Source organism: Buteo buteo, chromosome 20 (genome assembly GCF_964188355.1).
Source record: "Buteo buteo chromosome 20, bButBut1.hap1.1, whole genome shotgun sequence".
Classification (NCBI taxonomy): domain Eukaryota; kingdom Metazoa; phylum Chordata; class Aves; order Accipitriformes; family Accipitridae; genus Buteo; species Buteo buteo.
Genome location: NC_134190.1, coordinates 8,804,642 through 8,819,339, shown reverse-complemented (window position 1 = coordinate 8,819,339; position 14,698 = coordinate 8,804,642). Strand labels below are relative to the sequence as shown.

Sequence of the window (14,698 nt, the reverse complement as noted above, 5' to 3'; positions counted from 1 at the left end):
ACATCCTAGACAGAAACATTTCGGCTTTCAACTAAATAAGACGCATGGCATGCATTTCCACCTTGGGTTTCTAGTGACAAAGCCCTGCTGTACTGGTGGCTGGTGCTCATGAGCTCTTCTTTCCAGCTTCCATGCACTGCTCCTTGCCCTGGCAGGTGAGGGCAGCTGAGTGGAAACCTGCTTCTCAAGCTTGGAAGAGCAGGATATAAATGAATTTGAGTGAGCATGGAGCCCAGCCAGAAGCTGAGCATTGTAGGGAACCAGGACAAAGATTGAGATGTGGGCAGCGGAGGGGAGGAGGAACTTCTAGCAGATGATAATCTCGGGAGGAAAAGGACCCAAAATTATGAGGGAAATGGAGAAGAGATGCCAGGACTTAAGAAGGAAATTGATAAATAAGGGAGGGGTGAGATTAATAAGTAATATAAGCAGTAGTGGTTTATTAACCCTTTATGCGCACTGCTGACCTGAAAAGGGGCCGTATTTTTGGAGTTCTGTGCACTTAGGTCTTCCTTCTGAAGCTCACCATCGCTGTTTGAAAAACTCCACCTCTACCCAGAATTTCACTCATGGTTTTTGCCGCTTTCTCTGTGCTACTGGTGTCTCTCCTGGAATGAGAGGTATAGTTACTAACTGAACGTAGACGCTGGGCGGGCAGCCTGAACATGTCTGTGAATGAGTGAGAATGGCATAGCCTGGGGAGCTATGTACAGAAGATGCACAGGTTTATGTGTTGAAAAAGGAGTGGCTTGGCAAGCCAGGCCCAGAATTTAGACCCTGGCTTCTCTTCCAAAAGATATTCCCTAGCTCATTGTTTTATCATCATTTTCTCGGTGGGATGTCAAGATGTGGGATATTGGCTGCCTCCCCTTTCAAGCTGCAGCTCTGGGAATTTGCTTTTTGGCTATGGCAGGAATGATGGAGAGGTGCTTCTGTCCCGTGGTTGTGTTGTGTGGTCTGTTATAGGCTGTGCGACATTGCATGACTTTCTGTATGAGTCTGCTCTCAGCAGAGAGTGCTGGAGAGTAAGTAATCTTGTGGTATTCTGGATCCAAAGCAGGATGGCATTTGAGTATGTAAGATCAAACACAAAAAAGTATTCAGATGCCTCCTGGTATTCCTCAAAGGAACCACATTCCTGAACTGGGACCCAAGACAGTTAAAAAAAAAAAAAGTAGATATGCTATACATCACACTTACTAATGTATTAAAGATATTTGTATGAATAATTAAAACACCATTTAGGATTGCCACAGTAATAGAACAGAATGTGTTTTGTCATTTTTCTTTTCTGTTCCTTTTTGTTGATTGATAAATTTATTGATTTCTTCCATTAATTTAGAGTAGGTATCCTCAACATTATTGCAAATTAGCAAGGCTCTGCTTTACATTAATAAGCTGTTGAGCGTGCTAATGGATTGGAAAAAAGTCTGAATTCAATAATAAGGGTCTGAAAAATTGAGGCCTAGAACACATATCTAATATTTTGCATCAAATAGGTTTGTAAAATATTAGAGCCTTTGTTTGTCCTAATTGTTAATTCAAAAAAATACTTATTTGATATTCATTATGACTAGCCTAATAGCACATCAGAAAAAATGGAAAATAAAGGCAACAAGTTACCTCAGATTTTCCATTGTATTTGTAGTTAACCTTAAGCTGGTTGGATTCAGTGTGAATATGTTGGGGGAATTGGAAGGCAGAACTTCACTGTTAAAAGAGACAGCAGTCCTTCTGAAACCATGTATGAAAAAAATAATAAACTTCTGAAACTGAGGTCTGAAAAACACAGACAGGTGTGATCCAAGAGACCTAAAGTAGGAATTGTATTAAATTTCACACGCATGTGCACACAAAATCTTTTCATAGCTCAAATTTCTTCTGATTTATATCTTTGATTTTTCCTTATTATTTACATTTAATTCATTAACCTGTTTTCTCATATTTTTTCCTACCTTCAGAAATACCTGGTTTATGAATATGCTAGAATGTATGTCAAATATGAACACTTAACAGTTGTTAGGTCATTGTTTTTATGATCCTTTTTCAAAGCCATATCTCTCTGTTTTCCAGCTACAATGGACAATTTGTCATAACACTTGAATTAGTATCATATGTTTTGTTTGGTACTATTGTTTTAGCCAAGCTTGGAATATGTGTTTTCATATGTATTTTTGGGCCCAGTTTTTGATGCAATAGTGTGATGACTGTTACTGAATGATACTTAATCCATTGGGTTGTGTTATCTTCTGAGTGTTTGTGACATGTCATGTCTGATAGTATGCATTGACCTCCTCCTTGTGTGTTTTGCTGTGTACTCTGAGTTTATTTGTCCTTGTACACGTTATTAACATCACGGGAATTGTAATCGTTGACAAAAAGAACATAAAATATAGTGGGTGCTCGGGATGCATTTATTTTTTGTCTTTTATTGTTATTTTAGTGTTTTTTCTTTCCCATTGATGAACAATGGGAGGGGAGCAGTGCTGTCAATCAAGGCCTCTGCTCATCTTCACGAGCCTTGTGCTAATAGCAATACATACTGATTTCTTACCTAGCATTTTTCCAAGGCTTTGCAAACAGGAGTTCATCTCCTGTAGTGTCTAGCAGCTCTCCGGCACATGTGCCATCCCAAACCGACATTTTGTTTGGGGCAGGAGTTGGCCCCATGCATTGCTTGTGCTGTTGGCTGCCTCGTTTGGGAGGCGAGAGTTGTACTGTCAGAGGCATGTGCTTCTGCCTACCAGCTGCCAGCGATGTCCAGACTTTACTGGGGAGAACGACTTGGTGTGCCTATAGACGCAGCCACTCATTAGTCTAGGTTTTAGCCCTGCTTCTAGGGAATGGTTACTGTTCTGGGCTTAATTTGAGGTGCCTTGCTCAGTTGCCATAATACAAAGTGAGCTATAGAGACTGCCTGCTGCACAAGGGGATGCAGAATAGCTGTCTCAATGGGGAAAGTGCTGTATGAAATCGTTCCACTTACTGTTGTTACATGTAACACCTACAATGACTATAAATGAAGGATATTAGAGGGGAAAAAATAATATTATTTCAGTTAGTTTACTTTGTGCATATTTGACAGCCCTCTGTGTATAGTTAGTTACATAATTTCCTGGGATAGTCAGATTTCTCTTTATTTGTGGGGCTCTTTCTCTCAGCAATAGGGAAAGAAAATAAATTAAGGATCAGAAAACATGGCTGTAAAGCGAGGAAAAATTGTCGGTAAGCTGAAGAAGAGCTCTAAGTACATGGAACTGCTTTTGACTCATCTTCCGAAAGCAACTCAGTTCCGGAATAACAGTGCCCTTTTGGGCTACATTTCAAGAAGGTACGATTGTACTCAGATAGGAACTATAAGGATCGATAGCAAGCCCAACACATCCTTTCTTTTCATGACAGGTTCGCTGATTGCCACCTGAGCAATAGTAGCACACTGGTCAGCATAAACACCAGAAGTAGTAATCATGGATTTTTGTCTCCATTGTAGCATGTGTTTGGGGTTACACTGGTGTTGTGGTGGGTTTGCACCCGTAGTCCATGGAAAGAGAGATGTTTTTCCCTGTTCGCCTTCCCTTCTCTCTTGCCTTTACAATTCCACCTTGAATTGGGGCTGGGCTGTTTGGTGTCTTTCCAAGGACAGAGCAGGGCAGGGAGAGCATGCCTAACCAAAAAGATAAGAGAATAGGTCATTTCAAGACACCAGTGTTTCATGAGGTGTGCATTTTGCTGCGTATCCTGCTTAGGAACTAGTAGGGAGCAAGATTTTCCCAGGGTGTGTGTCAGGCGACCTTATGCATCGGGGCTGCAGTGGAGCTGAGCACAGGGTTTCTTTTCCTCCAGGGAAGGCCCCGTGCTTTTGCTGTGTTTTGGCAGCCTGACATGGCAGCGAGTCGGTAACCTGTGTGCGTGTTGGGTTTTTTTTTTTTTGTTTTTTTTTTTCATCTGCCTCCCTCAGTTAACTGAAGCTCTGTGACTTTTTAACCCACTGTCCGTAGGCCGTTGTTTTACAAGCTCATTAAGGTGGCCGGGATGGCGATGGCAGCAGTCCTGGCCCCCCTCCGTGGGTACTCATTAGATGGGTTCCTTGTGTTGACATAAGCATTGTGCAGTTGTGCTCTGAGCCAGGTCTGGGAAAGGAGCCAAGTCAAAAATAATCCCTAAAAAAAAAAAAAAAAAGTATCTTTTCAGCAGGATCTGTTCCTGGATCTAGCTCACCATCGCTCTTGCACCGGCCTGGAAAGTGTGAGGGTTTGTACTGGTGCAGGGGGAGGTGAGGATGAGCAGCCGGGGCGAGGTGGTCGGGGTACTGCTGCTGGCGGCAGGGACCCTGCCTGCTCGTGTGGCGTTGGCCCAAGGAAATGGGGGTCTCCTGAGCATGCCGCCTGTCTTTCCTTGAGTCTGTCGGCCCAGCTGTGCTTCTAGTAACTTCTGAAGCTGTGAGGCGGTTTTGGCCAAATTTGCCTGAAAGGCAGGGTTTGAAGGTGTGAAGACCCTCTGAGCTCAGCAATACATGGTGGCTGGTAGGCAGACACAAATCAACTGTGCCCAGCGATAAAAAAAGGTGTTAGCAGGGGCTCAACTGCTGACCTTGTCAGGCCTCCTCTTGAGGCACCATCCTGCTGTCCCACTTTGGGTTGAATTGTGCTCATTTTGGGGGGTGGGGGGGTGGATAGGGGCAGGAACAGGTCATCTCCTGGGTCCCAACTGTGGTGAGGGACTGCACTTCCATTTGTGGGGTGGGGAGGTTTTTTGTTTTTCTGTGTTGTTTGTATGTTGGTTTTTTTAATTCCCTCTAGGGATCAAAATTTGTGGAAGCTGGGAAAGTTGGGAGGAGAGACTCCCTTCAGTTTTTATTTGGGTGGCCAACTATTTAACCCTGAAGTCAAACAGGTCTTTCTAGCCCCACCTCTACATAGCTTCCCTTGAACACCCGGTGACATCTTCATGCCTTGTTGGGTCCAGCTTCCATCTCCACGGGACTGTGCTGCTCTTTGGCCCCTGTGCCTGGGTTTCACCTGCCCAGCCTGCCCCGCTGCACGGGCAGCCCTGCTCTGCACCACTGCCGAGGAACTCATATGAAGACACACATTGTGGTTTCCTGCTGTTTTGCTTTGTAACTAGTTCACTGGTAAATATAGCTTGTGTGTGGTTATAAATTCATTCTCTCATTACGGGTGGTTGTTGTGCAATAATTATGTAGAAATTATGACTGAGGATTTGTTGTGGATGGGGGTTTTTTTGGTTTTGTTTTGTTTCTTTATGTATTTTTGTGCTTGACGTGCCCTGCGGTGGGAAGGGTAGGCTTTGGTATCTGCCCTAACTGAGAACAGGGCCACAAGCAGGTGTCGGGATTCGGTGTGGGAACAGGCACGGTCTCACAGGCTGCTGGCTTTTATGTGGCTTGCTTTGCATGGCTACACGGGCGCTGCAAGGCAAATCGGGGCCTGTGCTATTCAGACACCTTCTTATTCTTGCTTTACTCTGCGGGCAGGCACGCTGTCTCTCCCTGCAGATTTGGTGCTGTACGCGTGTTTATTCTGAAATAAACCCCTCCCGTCTCTTTGGAGGTGTCGTGGTACGCTTCCTGAAGCCATTGTATCTCTGGCTGCTTCCGATCCTGCTCTCCGGGCAGGGTCCTCTGGGTCCTGCTGCCTGGACGAGGCAGAAGTGCTCAGGCCCTGCTCCCTGGAGGTCTTCCTTCACTTGGGATCCCTCCTGCCGTCCCTCCCTCTGTTTGGATGTGGAATTAAAATAAGGGCGGGCTTCTTGTTGTACCCCCCCGCCCCCATTCCTTTATTTTAAATTCCAGTCGAGCAGATCCAGAACAACACTGCTTGTCCCTGCTGAGTTCTCATTTTCCTCCCATCCCTCCTTTAATTTTACATTATCCCCTGCACTGTGTTTGCAGGCCATATGTGTCCTTTGAACTCCGAAGAAGCTGTGCCAAAAGGAAGCCTTCCTCTCCTCTCCCCTCCTCCCATCGTGGAGCTGCTCTTAGGTAATTGCAATTAGCGTACAACGTCTAGCAAACGCAGAAGTGAAGTTTGTCGGTGAGTGTCTGCAAATTTCCTGAGAGCTTCGGAAATGCTTGTGCTTGGTCTTTGCTTTTGCTCTTTAAACCTGCAGCAGTTCCTCGAGTCCGAAACAGCCGCTTCTGCTCTGGGAGGTGTTCGTAACCCGAATTTGCCTACCGCACCCCTGGCGAGGCGTGGGGATGGCTGGAGTGGCTGGCAGGGCTCCACGGCTCTGGTAGGGCTTCTGCGCTGAGGAAGGTGGAGCTGCCCGTCGCTGTGTTACAGCACTAGGGAGAAGCAAGACGGGGGAACAAGCGGCTTCCCGAGCACGCTGTAGTAGGATGAACCCTTTAGCTGTCTTCCCAGGGAGAAGGGGGCACAGGCTGACAAGAGTGGGAAAGGTGAATCTCGTCCTGTTAAACGAAAAGTGGGGGAATTGCTTCTCATCATTCACAAGCGGCAGAGAAGAGGGGTGTGCTGCTGCGCAGGGAGCTAGCGTCAGCTGCCTGCTCGGCCGGAGGGATCGCTCTCATCTTGGGCTGCAGTTTTCAAGAGGGGTGTCCTCCGTGGAAAAGGGTGACAGGTGCCTTTTGGGTCCCTTCCCCTTCAGCCTCAGAGAAGTGTCTTGTGCGTTAAACCAGGTTTCTGACCTCATTCCTCAAAGGAGTTTTAAATGGGGAGAAATAGGAGTATTAATTAGCGCCTCGTTAAGTACTTGTAGTCAAGTATGATAATTTTCTGGAAAGGATAATGTATTAGATGAATAAAAATACTCTCCATTAAAAAATGAATACAAAGTCATTTTAAACCACAAAGATTATTGTACGTTTCTGAAAAATTAATGTGATTAAAGCAAAATATATTTAATAAATTAAAAAGACCCTGTTAGGCTGTTTAACTTGTTGATCTCTAATTAGTTATTCTCAAATCTAGTGCTTCAGGACTTCAACCTTACCTGCAGGGACAGGAAATAATTTTTCCCTCACTTCATTTATTTGGCTTGTAATTACTATGTTTGAGTTGTGGGTGTGGTGGTTTTCCTTCTTTTTTCCTGTTTTTTTTTTTTCTTTCTTTTTTTCTTTTCTGGTGTCTTTCTCAGAGATTGGCCACAATGGAAGCTGAGACCCTAGACAGGGTAGAGTGGTGATCAGAGCTGATACAGAGATTTCTTTGATGAGTTTGATTAATGCGACCTACCCATGTGCTGATTTCTAGATTTGGAGCTGAGAAGGCATATTTTCAAGGGTATCTCCTCCTGTCCCTTTTGTCTGTGACGTGGCATAGGTCGTGTCTGCTAGGTTCACATAGGCTTCCTTCGGTTACTTCATATGACTTCACACAAGTTAAATTAATTTTTTCCACACATAGTTTGCCCCCTTTTATTAGTTTTGGATTAGCATTTCCTTAACTCTCCACTGAGCTGCTTCACATTCAAGTACTTAATGAGAATTGCTCTGTATGTTGTGGAAGGCAATAAAGTAAATGGTTGGAGCTGGAGACATAACCCAGATCTGTGGGTTTGCCATAGTCACTGCTGAAGTTCATGTGTTTATTTAGGGAAATAAGTCTGCAGTACAGATTCAAGAGAATGCTAAGAGTCAGTTCTCAAGGTTTATTAGTTTACTATTTTTTATGGTTTAGGTACTTGAGATCCATATGACCTTTTGAAAATACTATTAAAAGTTGTCCAGCAGGCTAAAATATACTATCTGGGAGTTTGGGTAGCATACCATGCTCTCTTAGGTGCCTTCTGAACTCTCAGGCTATTTGATGATGATGACTGCCAGGTTTTTTTCATCACAAGGCACATCTTTAAGTATTCTTCATGTCTGAGCAGACAGCCTTTGTATCTGATTCTCCACCCTTGTATTTTCCTTTCAGCTTTGCTGCTCTTGTCCTACTGCAGCTTTGCCAAGCTTAGGCAATTGGGGTGATAGGTGCTGCTTTCTGGCGATAGCAGCTTCGATTTCTGTTGTATCTAAAGGTGCTTTTCTCAGCAGAGCCATTACAGACACTGTACCCCGATCAGCCATCTCGTTCAGGCAGTGTATGTGTGAGGAAGATATTTGCCTTGTCTTTGGGACACTTGCAGAGCCTGTGATGGCTGGATAATTGCCTATTGAAGGTTTTGAGGCATCTGTCCTTTTGTTTGAGAAGATGGTAGTTTCCAGGGCTTCTTGGTGGTGTATGAAAATAGCTACAGTAAATAGCTCCAGAGTTCAAGGAGCCTGTCATCTGTGTGGAGCGGTGCTCGTGGACATTTATGTGAGCAGCTCTGTTATACAAAGTGCCTCCCAAGATGAATGGTCTGTGCTGCCATAATGTTCCAATGTATGATTAATAGTCTTTTCTGGTCTTAAATGAGACCAAATCTATCTGTTGACTTACCTTGAAAATCCTCTTAGCGCAAATGATCTCATTTTCAAAACCACCTTCTAAGGTTACAACGCTAATGTAAGCACCCAACTGGCTGCGGTTGTGCCTGCACCACGGCTGCCGTAATGACGCCCCAGGTGTAGCCATGTAGATGTGCCTGTGCAAAATCCATTTTGCACAGCTCCCAGCGTGCCAGTTACCTTCCCTTGTTGTTTGTGTCTGTTTTTCCCACCTCTCGCAGAGGACACAATCAGGCTATTCTCTTTTGCTTTTTTTAAATTGTGATATTGCAGCTATAAATCTGTAAAAATTGCAAGGGCATGACAGAGTAGATCTGACCTATGGTGCTGTTAACTTTTACTTAGTATTTCCCTGGAATTCTAGCTGACATCATCCCTTAATACAAATAGGTTATTTGCAAGGAGCTCTGTTGAAGCTAGCAAATTAGTGTGGCAATGTGTGAGACTAACTGTACCGGAGAATAAAGAGCGGTGCAGCATTTATGATGATAAAATAATTTCAGGTCATGTCTTTTTTTTCTTTGTGTAGTTTTGCTTTTATTACTGGCGCTAAAATGTCTCTTGCAGTGCAAGTGAGAAAACCAGACTGAACCTCCTGTTTTTCTGTTGGGCTCCCAGCTGGAAACCCCTCCCTCGATTTTTCCATTGATAAAAGTGTCACAAAGGGAATCTAGAGCAGAGGAATAAGCGGAAATAGAACAATACGAAGTCTTGGACTTGAATCACAAAAAGAGTTAACTAATGTAGATACAGTACTGGACAAGCTGCTGCTCCTTTCATGACCAGGTTCATTTAACTGTGGTCTTAGCATTCATGGCTGCCCTCAAAGCCATGTAACAAATCAGCTAGCTATTGTCTTTTTTACTGCAGAGACTCTGTAAAAGGATATTGCAGAGCATTTTCTTCTCTCCTTTTCTACGGACCGCTTTATTTGACCTTCAAGAATTCAGAGTCACAACAGGGGCCAAAAAACCTCACATACAGGAATGTTTTTAGTGTTAATTTATAAAATAGATCTTTCACTAATAAAATAAAGGTGTGACATTTATAGAGCTCTGATGAGGAACACAGCAGCAGAAAAGGCGCAGGTGTCCTACTGTTCAAATTAAGGGCAGCTGATTTCAATGAGAGAAGATGCAGGCTTGTTAGGTGCGGAGGTTAACACATGCAATCAGGTGTTCCCGTGATGCTTGAAAAACTTCCCAGGAATATTTTGAGAAGCAACTCCATAGAGGACTTGTCTCAGTTAAGTTGCTGAGGGTACGTAGTGCTCCTTTGGAGTGTTCGGAGGAGGAAGATTACTTGGGCTTAGTTCCATTGTGTGGTAAGTTTGTACTTTTTGTATTACTTTCTTAGCATTGTATCACTAAAACAATGGCTTCTCTCTTGCTGCTGTGTTTGACCTCTATGTCAGAGAGTGGAAGAGCTGACTGATCTTTGTCATAGTGTCTGTGCAGTCACCTCCCCACCACGTGGTGTAGGTGTCTGCACGTGACAGTGGTGAGGAAGGGGCTTGGAAGCACCTGTGGACGACAACTGGTGCATCTCTTCTCATTCTGGGTGCTGCAGGGAGTGCAATGGTCTCTGACCCAGAAAGCTTGATCCTGAGTGAGGCAGTGATCTGCTTTCTGTAGCTGTAGTGGGAACAGCAGGTGCTCAGCACCCAAGATCAGCGTGCAGCACCCTGCTTGTTGCAGACCTTTTAGATCTCTTGAGCTTTAGGGTGAAGCACTGTGGTTGTCCTCTTGGCGTACCTTCCCACATGAAAGAGTAAGTGCTGCTGTTCTTCCCCCCACCCGTTTGCCTCCTCTCTTTTTTCCCCTCTTTCCCTTTTCCTGTCTTAAATTTGCCAAAATGCCACAGAGCTGCACATGGAAGCGTGTTTCCTTGTTCTGATGGTTTATTGTGGTGGGGTAACAAGAACACAACTACTGGAAGCATGGGATGATGGTATAGCAGGAATCTATTACGTAAAGAGCAGTTAAGTGTGATATGGTTGGCCTGTCCATATGTTATGGCACGAGTATAAAGGAAAATATGCAAAATAGTAAACGATCAGGAAGGAAGACTGGAAGTAGTGTTTGGATTTAATGGACATTTCCGATCTCTTAATCTGACCCTGTAAATCAGAGCTGTTGTAATTCGTGCTGTTTTTTCTCATTAAAATTTTTTTGGGCCATCCTTTCTTTAAGTAAAAAAAGGAAATGCAAGAGGCAAAAATAATTCTAGCTGAAAAACAACAAGCAAGACTAGATCATGGTGTGCTACCATAATAATGCTATTAAAAAGTTGCTTTACAGTGAAATAGACTGAAACCCAGGAGGACTAACTGATTGCATTAAATTATATAATTGTCTAGCATTTTGACTCTGCAGGATTTTTTTATTCTTGTCAGTATAGGGAGATAACTGTTGGTAAAGTTGGATTTCTTATTCCCATTGCTCTGCCCAGCATGCTGTTTCCATACAGAGGGATGGATTCTTCATGCCTGTACCTTATTCGTCATAATGAAAATACATGAGAGGCAAAATGTGCCCTTACCTAAGATATGTGCTCTGTGTATGAGTAAATACGACAATATAGGCCATTTATTTTGATCAATATTTTGTGTAATATGCAGTAACTGCATGCAAATACCATATACAGCAGAGGAAAATGCTAAAAGCCAATTCTTACTAGATACTAAATGGGATACTAGTTAGTGAATGGTTAAAAATAAAGCTACCCTACATTGTCCTTAAGAGACTCAGATTTGGAAAAGGCATGTTATCTGTAATAGTGGGCAGAGCATCCACTGAATCAGTGTTTTGGTTTAAGAAAGGGCTGCCAGACATTGAAGGGAGGGGAAGCAGTATTGCTTTTTAGTGCTCATGGTGCCAAAGATGCAGAATAAGGAAAGGGATAACATTCTGAAGGTGGTTTTTTTATGTTACATAAAAAATTAGACGTTAATCAGAAACTATAGCAATTTTGTTGAGTGTTATGCTTTGGACAATTGTAACACTAATAGGCTGGAAACAGTATAACCAGTAGCTACAATTATAGCTGCAGTTACTAAGAGAAATCCATGTTCTGTTATTTGAATGCAGCATTCACTGTCTGCCTGAAAGGCAGCAGTATCTTAAAGACGCAGAGGAGGAAAGTTGTCCTCTTTTTTTATTTTATTGTCCACCTGCTTTTTTTGAGAGAACTTGTGTGTGTGATTCATCCAAGAGATCAAATCCAGTCTTTCCCTTGCACCCAAAGCAGTTAAAAGAGTTTAAAAAAGAGAGTAAATATTCATTTTAAAAAGTATATATATAAAAAATTAAAGTATCAGTATAAGAGCAAAATGGAACTGTTGAGTTTGTATTCCTTGTAGCCCACCAAAACTTAAGGATCATGCACAAATTATTCGAAGGGTAATTTCCCTTACATTTGTCATCAGGTTTCTTAGTATTGTGAGACATTATTCGCTTCCTTTCAGTGATGTGTCAGCAAACAGATTTCTTTTCTTTGTACATGTGATTGAATTTTATTCATTACAGAGATTACAACAGACGAACAGTTGTACATTTAAAGTACTGGGATTTAAGCTGTTTATAAGGAATGTGTTTATGCTTTGGACAGAGATCACTTGGTGCTGGTGTTAGTCAAATTAGGGCTGAAGTCATGGAAATCTTGACTTTTCGCTCCCTTTGTGAATCCTGGCAGTTTAGCATGTATGGCAGGCACCTCACTTATTGCAGTTTCCAAATGTAAACAGATGGTGTGGTCAGGAACACCAGGACATAAAGAGATATTATTAATACTCGTTTTGTCTCCTGTATCTTATAAATGAAAGGGGGAGGTGTATGGCTGGTATAGATTGTCATATTCCCATCAAGTAAAGTTATGCCAACAGAGGCAGAATGGGAATTTGTCCTCCTGGCCACTATTTTTAAAGAAAATGCTGGAAACTGCTTGTGTAGTTATCTCTGTATGTGTGTTTCTTCCATTCTCGTAAACTGTCTCTGTGGCAAAAGGTGTTCTCTAGTCATCCTTTTTTTTCCAGGTGACGAAACACACTTTGCCAGCAGGTCTCACCTTCTTCCCCTTCTCTAAACTCCTTTTATTTCCATTTTTCCCATTTTCCAATTATGAATACAAAAATAACTTTTCCCATTCCTACATTTCCAGTTACAGTGGCAGGGTATGATGTCTTTACTCCTCTCCTTTCCTGCCCTTCCATACCCATCCCTCTGGCATCACACATCCTGAAGAACTGCTTGAACTCAAGTTCAAGTTATGTCTTCATCCACATGATGCAAAAAGGCCAGCAAAATAGTACAGGTTTGTGAGTTGAAAAGTGTTAGTTAAATTTCTATAGTGCAGAGTGGGGGAAGAAGTTTGTGCAGATTGTGTGAGGGTTTGCTGTGTGACTAGATAGATGCTTTGCAAATCCTGCTATGCAGGCTCACAGTGTATTTCTCTCTGGACTTCCCAGTGGGTAACATTGCACCAAATTGGATGAGCCATTCCCATTCAAAATGTTAAATTTCTGTTGCTTAATTTCCAATGAGGATGTAGTATGGTAGTAAAATTGTTCTGTAAAGGGTCATACACTGTTTTACTGTCAGTTTGTGAGACTCAGACAGAAGGAAATGATCAAAAACACTCGATGCTCATTATTTATTAATTGAGTTCTGGCAGAGCCTTTCTACATTCTGGCTTTTTGTTTGTTTCTTTGTTTACAAACAAAACCAGAAAAGCACAGTTCACAAAAAAATGAAAAGGGAAATTTGTTAACAAAGATTTCTGACAAAGAGGAAATGGCATTCGGGGGTGTTTGAGTGGAGGTGCCTTGGAGTACAGGGAGGGCAACTTGGCATTGCAGTGTCACCCTCTCTGAGTGTTGCTCCTGAAAAAGAATACTCTAGAGAACAGCAGACCAAGACAAGAAACAACAAGTGTTTCTTTGCTTGTCTGTATCTCTTCCTTGTTTCTGTACATATTCAGGGAAAGAACAGTACAGTGAAATAACTGTATCTTTCTTTAACTGTGGTTTCTTGACTTCAAAAGTACCAAAGCTGCTTAGAGCTCAGTCTTTTGTTCTGCAGTGACCCCTGTGAGAACAGACCCTTTCATAGATGCCATGGTCTGTATGGAGCTGTGTCGAAGCCTGAGGTATCAAGTTTACAGTAATGAAAGGTATGAAGACTTTAGCTGCTGATTCCGCCCCCCCCCCCCCCCCCCCCCCCGCCCTGGGATGTAAAATTAACCAAATATAGGTGATTTTTCACAGGAATAGCTAAAAACACGTCTCTGATCAGAGTAACCCATTTGCCAAATTTTCAGGCTTGCTCCACAGCCTAAAGCCATTTTTATATCTCAATAAATTAGTAACAACAACAGCAGCAGAAGTAAATTTAACACAGTCAAAGCTACATATTTATTTGCCTACTCTCTTTCTCCAAAATGGCTGAAATTTTTTTGCTGAAACTTTACCGCAAAAGATCAGTCTGAGGCAGATGTTGGCATGGAAGATTTTAATTAAAATATTTGCCAGAGTTGTAAAAAGCTACAACCAAGGCTTTTGAAGAAGAGGGTTGAATAGTCTGAAGTGTCATGGTTGCTATGAGAATTACTGGTTTTGGGCTGCTGGTCTGAAGGTGTTGTCTTCAGGTGGAAGCAGCTGCAGCACTTACATACCCTGTCCTTGAGATACACGTTTCTTTGCATTTCACTTTCCTCTGCTGCAGTTCTGTGGAGTGGTAGAAAAAATTGGTCCAGGAGCTCATTCTTTTCAGATCACTTTAGATCCGCATTGTTTCAGCTCTCCTTTCCTTCTCTGCTTCTTTGACTAAAGAAATGTTTTTTTCCTCCCTTTGGATTAGAGGTGGAACTTAAAAGGGCAAAATACGCAGCAAGGCCTGTTGGGCTGCATCATGCTCTGGCCCTCTCCTCATCACTTGAGCCCCAGGGGTTCTTCAGCATCATCCTTCCTCAAAAAACAAGAAGCCATTGGCAGCTGCTGAAGCTCCTGCTGCTTTGCTCTGCTTTTACCCCATCAATGCTTTTTGGACAATTGTGGAAGTAGCGATACCCCAACAGGGATTGATTTGCAGTTCTCTTGCCTGGCTAAATGGCTGCAGTGATTTTCTTGGACCATGTCAAAACCAGTGAGCCTCCTGCTTTTCAGGTTGTGAGTCAAGGTACTGTCTCTGGCAAAACTGATGTGCTTAGCTCTCATCGCTGGGTTTCCATGGGGAGTGAGGTCCAGCATGGGGATGGGGAAGGAACAGCAGTACATCCCAGCTGGGCGTC

At 43.0% G+C, this 14,698-nt stretch overlaps 1 protein-coding gene across 6 annotated transcripts in view; it reads left to right on the top strand.

Annotated features, from left to right (window-relative positions):
• The window catches only part of ATXN1 (ataxin 1), a 370,404-nt gene that overhangs the window by 219,343 nt on the left and 136,363 nt on the right, over nucleotides 1–14,698 (top strand). Inside the window, exon 11 of one of the 6 annotated variants that reach the window (XM_075052095.1) lies at nucleotides 5,912–6,001. The exons of the other annotated variants lie outside the window; for them this stretch is intronic. The gene's annotated coding sequence lies outside the window, so the exon portion shown is untranslated. The remainder of the gene's footprint in view (nucleotides 1–5,911; nucleotides 6,002–14,698) is intronic. 6 annotated transcript variants of the gene reach the window in all.